Genomic DNA, 10,818 nt, shown 5'->3' on the forward strand with positions numbered 1-10,818 from the left:
GCCATATTTATGGCTTTACACTCTCCTTTTGGATTTTCTTCAGTGTTACTTGGGAGAGTGCTTGGGGGAAGTTCAGTAATTTTCTTGCTCAGCTGACCCACTTGTCCTTCCAAATTCCTAATGGAGGATCTAGTTTCAATCATGAAACTTTGAGTGGTTTTGATTAGATCAGAGACCATGGTTGCTAAGTTAGAGGTATTCTGCTTAGAGCTCTCTGTCTGTTGCTGAGAAGATGATGGAAAAGGCTTGCTATTGCTAAACCTGTTTCTTCCACCATTATTGTTATTAAAACCTTGTTGAGGTCTCTCTTGATTCTTCCATGAGAGATTTGGGTGGTTTCTCCATGAAGAATTATAGGTGTTACCATAGGGTTCTCCCAGGTAATTTACCTCTTCCATTGAAGGGTTCTCAGGATCATAAGCTTCTTCCTCAGATGAAGCATCCTTAGTACTGTTTGGTGCATTTTGCATTCCAGACAGACTTTGAGAAATCAAATTGACTTGTTGAGTCAATATCTTGTTCTGAGCCAATATGGCATTCAGAGTGTCAATCTCAAGAACTCCTTTCTTCTGACTAGTCCCATTGTTCACAGGATTTCTTTCAGAAGTGTACATGAATTGGTTATTTGCAACCATTTCAATCAATTCTTGGGCTTCTGCAGGCGTCTTCTTCAGATGAAGAGATCCTCCAGCAGAGCTATCCAAAGACATCTTGGATAGTTCAGAGAGACCATCATAGAAAATACCTATGATGCTCCATTCAGAAAGCATGTCAGAAGGACATTTTCTGATTAACTGTTTGTATCTTTCCCAAGCTTCATAGAGGGATTCTCCATCCTTCTGTCTGAAGGTTTGGACTTCCACTCTAAGCTTACTCCATCTTTGTGGTGGAAAGAACTTTGCCAAGAAGGCATTGACTAGCTTTTCCCAAGAGTCCAGGCTTTCTTTAGGTTGAGAGTCCAACCATATTCTAGCTCTGTCTCTCACAGCAAAAGGGAATAGCATCAGTCTATAGACCTCAGGGTTAACCCCATTAGTCTTGACTGTGTCGCAGATTTGCAAGAACTCAGCTAAAAACTGATGAGGATCTTCCATTGGAAGTCCATGAAACTTGCAATTCTGTTGCATTAGAGAAACTAATTGAGGCTTAAGCTCAAAGTTGTTTGCTCCAATGGCAGGGATAGAGATGCTTCTCCCATAGAAATCAGGAGTAGGTGCAGTAAAGTCACCAAGCACCTTCCTTGCATTGTTGGCATTGTTGTTGTTTTCGGCTGCCATTTGTTCTTCTTCCTTGAAGAATTCGGTCAGGTGCTCTAAAGAGAGTTGTGTTTTGGCTTCTCTTAGCTTTCTTTTCAAGGTTCTTTCAGGTTCAGGATCAGCCTCAACAAGAATGCCTTTGTCTCTGCTCCTGCTCATATGAAAGAGAAGAGAACAAGAAAGTGTGGAATCCTCTATGTCACAGTATAGAGATTCCTTTAGGTGTCAGAGGAAAAGAAAAATAGAAGAAAGAAGAAGGAGAATTCGAACTTGATCAGATATAGTTCGAATTGTGCATTAAGAAGGAGTGATACTCCATAAATAGAAGGATGTGAAGAAGAAAGGGGGGATGATTTTCGAAAATTAATTATAAAATTTTGAAAACATTTTTGAAGAACACTAATTGATTTTCGAAAACAAAAGTGGGAAAGAAATCAAGTGATTTTCGAAAAAAAAAATTTTGAAATTAGACATCAAAAAGATTTGATTGAAAACTATTTTGAAAAAGATGTGGTTAAGAAGATATGATTGAAAAGTTATGGTCAAAGAGATGTGATTGAGAAGATATGATTTGAAAACAATTTTAAAAGATGTAATTTGAAAACAAATTGAAAAAAGATTTGATTTTAAAAATTAATAACTTGCCTAACAAGAAAAGATATGATTCAAACATAAAACCTTTCTCAACAGAAAAGGCAACAATTTTGAGATGTTCAATCAAATCATTAATTGTTAGTAAGTATCTTTTAAAAAGGAAAGAAATTGATTTTGAAAACATTTGATTGAAAAGATTTGATTTGAAAAAGATTTGATTTTGAAAAACTAAAAAAAAAAAAATTGATTTGAAAACAAAATCTTCCCCCTAGCACCATCCTGGCGTTAAACGCCCAGAATGGTATACATTCTGGCGTTTAACGCCCAAAATGCTACCTCTTTGGGCGTTAAACGCCCAACCAGGTGCCCTGGCTGGCGTTTAAACGCCAGTCTGCCTTCTTCACTGGGCATTTTTGAATGCTCAGCTTTTTCTGTATAATTCCTCTGCAGTATGTTCTGAATCTTCAATTCTTTGTATCATTGACTTGAAAAGACACAAATTAAAAATATTTTCGGATTTTTAATAATCAAAATGTGACAAGAATCAATAACAATGCATGCAAGACACCAAACTTAGCAGTTTGTGTACTACTGACACTAACAATACGAAAATGCATATGAGGCACACAAAATACTTCAAGTCAAGAGAATTCAAAGATCAAAACAAAGAAATATATGCATGGATTCGAAAATTATAACAAAAACATGCATTTGACACCAAACTTAGGATGAGACACTAAACTTAAGCAAGAAACATCAAATATTTTTGGTCTTTTTATGATTTTGTAAATTTTTTTGTGTTTTTCGAAAATTAAGTGGGAAAAGGTATAAAAATTCTTAATGAGAATTTCAGGAATCAGTGCAATGCTAGTCTAAGACTCCGGTCCAGGAATTAGACATGGCTTCACAGCCAGCCAAGCCTTCAAGGAAAGCTTCGGTCCAAAACACTAGACATGACCAAAGGTCAGCCAAATCTTAGCAGATCACTGCTCCAGGAGCAAATTTGATGAGAATCAACAAGCTCTTGTGGTGATAAGTTGAAACCTCGATCCAATCAGATTAGACATGGCTTCTCAGCCAGCCAGATTTCAACAAATCATCATGAAACTCTAGAATTCATCTTCAAGAATTTCGAAAAAAATAATACCTAATCTAAGCAACAAGATGAACCGTCAGTTGTCCAGCCTAAACAATCCCAGGCAATAACACCAAAAACTTGATGTTGTTGCCGGATCTTGGCACTGATGTTACCAAAAGCTTGCTCAAAACTTGAACAATCCCCGGCAACGGCGCCAAAAACTTGGTGCGCGAAATTGTGAACAATACTTTTTCACAACTCAAATAATCCCCGGTAATGGCTCCAAGAACTTGGTGGCTCAATACCATGGCATTACACAACTTCGCACAACTAACCAGCAAGTGCACTGGGTCGTCCAAGTAATAAACCTTACGTGAGTAAGGGTCGATCCCACGGAGATTGTTAGCATTGAAGCAAGCTATGGTCATCTTGTAAATCTTAGTCAGGCAAACTCAATTATATATGATGATGAACGAAAATAACATAGAAGATAAAGATAGTGATACTTATGTATATCATTGGTGTAAGAGCTTCAGACAAGTGTATGAAGATGCCTTCCCTTCCGTCTCTCTGCTTTCCCACTGTCTTCATCCAATCCTTTCTTACTCCTTTCCATGGCAAGCTTGTGTAGGGTCTCACTGTTGTCAGCAGCTACCTCCCATCCTCTCAGTGAAAGCGATTGCATATGTCCTGTCACGGCATAGCGGAATTCAGCTGTCGGTTCTCGTTCAGGCCGGAATAATATCCATTGATACTTTTGCGTCTGTCACTAACGCCCTAGCCTGCTAGGAGTTTGAAGCATGTCACAGTCATTCAGTCATTGAATCCTACTCAGAATACCACAGACAAGGTTAGACCTTCCGGATTCTCCTGAATGCTGCCAACAGTTCTTGCCTATACCACGAAGACTCTGATCTCACGGAATGGCTGGCTCGTTTGTCAGGCGAGCACTCGGTTGTCAGGCGATCAACCATGCATCATGCAATCAGAAATCCAAGAGATATTCACCAAGCCTCGAATGCTTGTAGAACAAGAGTGGTTGTCAGTCACCTTGTTCATGGGTGAGAATGGTGATGGGCGTCAATCATCACCTTCATCAAGTTGAAGAACAAGTGATATCTTGGTAAAAGAACAAGCGGAATTGAATGGAAGAACAATAGTAATTGCATTAATACTCGAGGTACAGCAGAGCTCCACACCTTAATCTATGGTGTGTAGAAACTCCACCGTTGAAAATACATAAGAACAAGGTCTAGGCATGGCCGTATGGCCAGCCTCCCCAAAGTGATCAAAGGATCAAAAACAATCCAAAGATTTCTAATACAATAGCAACAGGTCTTACTTATAAGAAACTAGTAGCCTAAGGTGTACAGAAATGAGTAAATGACATAAAAATCCTCTTCCGGGCCCACTTGGTGTGTGCTTGGGCTGAGCAATGAAGCAAATTTCGTGTAGAGACTCTTCTTGGAGTTAAACGCCAGCCTTGGTGCCAGTTTGGGCGTTTAACTCCCATTTGGGTGCCAGTTCCAGCGTTTAACGCTGGGATTTCTTGAGGTGACTTTGAACGCCGGTTTGGGCCATCAAATCTTGGGCAAAGTATGGACTATCATATATTGCTGGAAAGCCCAGGATGTCTACTTTCCTACGCCGTTGAGAGCGTGCCAATTGGGCTTCTGTAGCTCCAGAAAATCCGCTTCGAGTGTAGGGAGGTCAGAATCCAACAGCATCTGCAGTCCTTTTGAGTCTCTGGATCAGATTTTTGCTCAGGTCCCTCAATTTCAGCCAGAAAATACCTGAAATCACAGAAAAACACACAAACTCATAGTAAAGTCCAGAAAAGTGAATTTTAGCTAAAAACTAATAGAAATATACTAAAAACTAACTAGATCATATCAAAAACATACTAAAAACAATGCCAAAAAGTATACAAATCATCCGCTCATCACATAACATGTGTCACGCGACCTCGTGACCGACGCGACCGCGTCGATTAACTTAAAGCGCAAGTCACGCGACCGCGTGCCCCACGCGTCCGCGTCGCTTGCGTCGCACAGCTTATCTTAATTTGCCAAATATCTTATCTTTTCTTCCCCAATCCTAATTTTCCCTCCCTCCTTTCTTACTCACTTCTTTCCCTTCTCATTCTTCTTATCTTTCATTTTATTTATTTGCATATTCCATTCATTGCATTTTAATTTAGTGTATATTCTTCCTTCTTTTCTAAATTCATTATTTTTCCTTTGGTGTTGAATTTTCTTATTTACCTATTGCATCTTCTCTTGAATTATTTTGAGTGCTTAGTAGCTTGTTTTATTCTGGTTAGGTAATATTATTTATATCAATGAAATCTTTTATACCTGTATCACTTTTGCCTTGATTTGAATTTATATTATCTCTCCTTACCCACACTCTCTTCCCTCATTTTTGCAAATTTTTACATTATTGATATGCCATGTGTCTCCACTATTTTTTCACTTGCATGTTGTAGCTACCATGTAATTGAGACCCCCATTATTTGGCATTAACCCACTCAGACTTTATTTATATTCTTATTTTTATTTCTGGGTTACTTTTTCTTCTTTTCCCTCTTCTTTCAGGATGGCCACCACAAAGGGAGAGGAAAAGCTTCTTACTGGAGAGACAAACAAGTTCATCTACTCAATCTTTGGAGAAAAGTATCAGTTGAAGCAACCTGTCCACCTGCACATCTTAGCATGCACCGAGGACGGTGCAATCTTTAAGTGTGGGGAGGTCGATAGCGATCTCCATGGGTTAGTTACTCTTCTATCTCAACACCAATGGTTTATTTTCCTTGTTAGTTGTTCCATTTGCATATTTTACCACTTGGTTAAAGTAATAATTTCTTTTGCAATATTTTACCACTTGTTTGAAGTTGTATTCGAAACACCAATGATTTTTGCATATTTTACCACTTGTTTGAAGTTGTATTCGAAACATGATTTTTGAGCCAAAGAACACACAACCTGTGAGATTTTGAGCTTATTTATATGGTTACATTATTTAACCATAAATTTTTATTCTTGTGTGTTTCCTTCTCTATAATTGCAATCTCTACTTTGTTCCATTCTATATGTCCATTATTTAGTGTATTTACATGCTTGCATATGATTGAGGCCATTATTTGTTATTAGCTCACTTATCCCAAATAAGCCTACCTTTTACATCACCCTTGTTAGCCACTTTGAACCTTTTAACCCCCTTCTGTTCTATAACCACATCACTAGCCTTAAGCAGAAAAACAAAAGTAAAAATCCTAAATTGAATCTTTGGTTAGCTTAAGATAGAGATTATGTATCAACTAAGTGTGGGGAAACTGTGGGAACATGGGTTAATAAGGGAATGTATCATGTTTCTAATTTATTTGAATATTGGGAATTTGGGAACCTACTCATGAAAAACCAAAATATATATATATATAATGGAAAATCCATGTGCATTGATAAGTTATGTTTCAGACAAAGAAAAAAAATTCAATAAATAAGTAAGTGAATAAGGGGATAAAATTACCCCAATGTTAAGCTTTAATAAAGATCAATGCACATGTGATAAAAGTAAAAAAATATAAAAAAAATTTGGTACATGAGTATGGGAATTATACAAAAGTGGGAATTATGGGTAGCTAGGCATGATTTTAGAAGTTATATAGAATGTATGTATGTTAGGTGATAGCTCAGGTTACTCAAAGATTCAATTTATAGATCACTTAGCCATACATATATCCTCACCCTTGCCTTGGCCCCATTACAACCTTGAAAAGACCTCATGATGTGTGCATTGGTACATTAATTATTTGTTGATTGGTTAGATGAAGAACAATGTTTAGAAAGCATGACTAGGGAAGAGTAGAGTGATTACCCTATACACTAGAGAGATTAGAGTGATATACATTACCAGTGAGGGTTCAGTGCTTAATTCTATGTTCCTGCTTTTATGAGCTATCTTCTTCTTGCAAGTTATTTATATTGTATTTTGTGATTTGAATTAGTGAAATCCAGTTCATATTTATTCTTGAAAGATTTATTTACTTTTTCACCAAGTAGGTAGAATCATTTTAGCATGTAGTTGCATACACATTCATAGGTTGCATTGCATGAGTTTTGCCTTTCCCTACTCATTTATTTGGTCTCCTTGAGTTTAGCATGAGGACATGCTAATGTTTAAGTGTGGGGAGGTTGATAAACCACTATTTTATGGTTTATAATGTGTTTAATTGTGTGGTTTTATCATGGTCTTTACCCACTTATTCATATAATTAGCATGCATTTATATTTCCTTCCTAAAATTATTACATGATTGAAAACATGCTTCTTTGGTCTTAATTTAGCTAATCTTAATCCTCTCTTATTACCATTCGATGCCTTGATCTGTGTGTTAAGTGTTTTAGGCTTTATAGGGCATGAATGAGTGAGAGATTGGGAAGGAAGCTTGCAAAAATGGAAGGAACACAAGAAATTGAGGAGATGACCAGCGAGAAGTGACGCGTACGCGTCAGCGACGCGACCGCGCGGAAGAAAGGAATCCGCAGTGACGCGGCCGCATGGCTCACGCGACCGCGCGGATTGGAAAAGCACAAGTGACGCGGAAGCGTGGACGACACGAACGCGTGGCAGGGGAAAACGCAAATGACGCGTCCGCATGGATGACGCGATCGCGTGACGTGCGCGATCTGCAGAATTACAAAAGTCGCTGGCAGAGATTCTGGGCCGCATATCAACCCAGTTTTCGGCCCAGAAACACAGATTAAAGTCAGGGAACTTGCAGATACTCAGGATGCTCTGATAATTCATAATTTGAGGATTAGATGTAGTTTTTAGAGAGAGAGGTTCTCTCCTCTCTCTTAGGATTAGGATTAGGATTTTTATTAGGATTATGAATATTTCTTCTGCATCTCAAGTTCAATATTCTTTGCATTTATTTATTTTCAATGTTCCATGTTTGGATTGATTTTCTTATTTAAATATAATTTGAGGTATTTTCAGATCTATGATTTGTTTCTTTTATTTTTGATATAAATAATTTAGATTTTTCAACCTTTTGGCTTTGGTTGATTAATTGGTGACTCTTGAGTTATCAAACTCATTGTTGATTGAAAATTGGAATTCTTCAAGAATTGATTCGAGATCCAATAACTCTAACTTTTCCCAAGGAAAGACTGGGACTTGAGGATTCGAATTAATTCATTCACTTGACTTACCTTCATAGTTAGAGGTTAACAAAGTGGGAGAAAAATCCAATTCTCATCACAATTGATAAGGATAACTAGGATAGGACTTCCAGTTCTCATACCTTGTCAAGAGTTTATTTTACAGTCAATTATTTATTTTACTTGTCATTCATCATAATTATTCCTCATTCTTAAAACCCCCCAATTTACAAACTCATAACCAATAATAAGAACATACCTCCCTGCAATTCCTTGAGAAGACGACCCGAGGTTTAAATACTTCGGTTATCAATTTATTTAGGGGTTTGTTACTTGTGACAACCAAAACGTTTGTATGAAGGGATTTCTGTTGGTTCAGAATCTATACTTACAATGCGACTTTATAAAATTCTTTACTAGCGAAAATCCTAACGTCAATCCCTCATGGAAAAATCATCCAAATTTCTCATGGAAGGATCAACAAAAGCCTCAACAAGGCTTTAATAATGGTGGAAGAAACAGGTTTAGCAATAGCAAGCCTTTTTCATTATCCTCTCAGCAACAGATAGAGAATCTTGAGCAGAGCCCCTCTAGCTTAGCAAATATAGTCTCTGATCTATCTAAGGCCACTCTAAGTTTCATGAATGAAACAAGGTCCTCCATTAGAAATTTGGAGGCACAAGTGGGACAACTGAGTAAAAAAGTCACTGAAACTCCTCCAAGTACTCTCCCAAGCAATACAGAAGAGAACCCCAAAAGAGAGTGCAAGGCCATAACTGTGAGTAACATGGCCGAACCTGGAGAGAGTGGAAAGGCAGTGATCCCTAGTGAGGAAGATCTCCTGGGACGTTCACTGACCAATAAGGAGTTCCCGTTTGAGGAACCTATGGAATCTAAGGCTCACCTAGATACCATAGAGATTCCATTGAACCTCCTTTTACCATTCCTAAGCTCTGATGACTATTCATCTTCTGAAGAAGATGAAGACATTGTTGAAGGGCAAGTTGCCCAGTATTTAGGAGCAATCATGAAGCTGAATGCCAAGCTATTTGGTAATGAGACTTGGGAGGATGAGCCTCCATTGCTCATTAATAAACTGAATACCTAGGTTCAACACACTTTACCTCAAAAGAAACAGGATCCTGGTAAATTCTTAATTCCTTGTACCATAGGCACCATGACCTTTGAGAAGGCTCTGTATGACCTGGGGTCAGGCATAAACTTAATGCCACTCTCTGTAATAGAGAAACTGGGAATCTTTGAGGTACAGGCTGCCACATTCTCATTAGAGATGGCAGACAAATCCATGAAAAAGGCTTATGGATAGGTAGAGGACGTGCTAGTAAAGGCCAAAGGCCTTTACATCACTACTGATTTCATAATCCTAGACACTGGGAAGGATGAGGATGAATCCATCATCCTTGGAAGACCCTTCCTAGCCACAGCAAAAGCTGTGATTGATGTGGACAGAGGAGAGTTAGTCCTTCAACTGAATGAGGACTACATTGTGTTTAAAACTCAAGGATCTCCCTCTGTAACCATGGAGAGGAAGCAAGAAAAGCTTCTCTCACTGCAGAGTCAACCAAAGCCCCCACAGTCAAACTCTAAGTTTGGTGTTGGGAGGCCACAACCAAACTCTAAGTTTGCTGTTGAACCCCCACATTCAAACTCTAAGTTTGGTGTTGGGAGGTCTCAACAATGCTCTGAACACCTGTGAGGCTCCATGAGAGCTCACTATCAAGCTATTGACATTAAAGAAGAACTTATTGGGAGGCAACCCAATTTTATTTATCTATGTATTTTCCTTTTTTTTAGGTTGATGATCATGTGGAGTCACAAAAATAATTGCAAAAATTCAAGAAAAATAAAAAACAACATTAAAAATAGTACACCCTGGAGGAGGAACTTACTGGTGTTTAAATGCCAGTAAGGGTAGCAGAATGGGCGTTTAACACCCAGCATGGCATCATTCTGGGCGTTAAACGCCAGAAACAAGCACCAGACTGGCGTTAGACGTCAGAAACAGGCTACAATCTGGCATTAAACGCCAGAAATAGGTTGCAGCCGGCATTTAACGCCAAGAAAGGAATAAAAGCTGGTGTTTAATGCCAGAAACAAGCAGCAGTCTGGCGTTAAACGCCAGGATTGCACACTAAGGGCGTTTACACGCCTAATTGGAGCAGGGATGACAAATCCTTGACCTCTCAGGATATGTGGATCCCACAGGATCCCCACCTATCCCACCTTTTACTCTCTCCCTCCATCTCCTTCATTCTCTTCTTTTTCCCCTTCTTTCTTTATTCTTCTGCTCGAGGACGAGCAAACCTTTTAAGTTTGGTGTGGTAAAAGTATTGCTTTTTGTTTTTTTATAACCATTTATGGCACCTAAGGCCGGAGAAACCTCTAGAAAGAGGAAAGGGAAGGCAAACGCTTCCACCTCCGAGTCATGGGAGATGGAGAGATTCATCTCAAAGGTCCATCAAGACCACTTCTATGAAGTTGTGGCCAAGAGAAAGGTGATCCCTATACAATTTAGCTGGAATTGTCATAGAGGAAGACATCCTCATTAAAGAGGACAAGCCAATCACCAAAAAGAGGATAGAGCAAACAAGAGGGCCCACTCATGGACCTCAACAAGAGCATGAGGAATTTTCTCATCAAGAAATCCCTGAGATGCCTCAAGGGATACATTTTCCTCCACACAACTATTGAGAGCAACTAAGGAT

General features: G+C 38.7%; 1 non-coding gene across 1 annotated transcript; it reads left to right on the top strand.

Annotated features, from left to right (window-relative positions):
• Positions 1–764: 764 nt before the first annotated feature.
• Positions 765–872, top strand: LOC130959638 (small nucleolar RNA R71). The gene has a single exon (XR_009078710.1). It is a non-coding gene; the product is annotated as a small nucleolar RNA R71 (small nucleolar RNA).
• The last annotated feature ends 9,946 nt before the right edge of the window (positions 873–10,818 follow it).

Source organism: Arachis stenosperma, chromosome 10, assembly GCF_014773155.1.
Source record: "Arachis stenosperma cultivar V10309 chromosome 10, arast.V10309.gnm1.PFL2, whole genome shotgun sequence".
Classification (NCBI taxonomy): domain Eukaryota; kingdom Viridiplantae; phylum Streptophyta; class Magnoliopsida; order Fabales; family Fabaceae; genus Arachis; species Arachis stenosperma.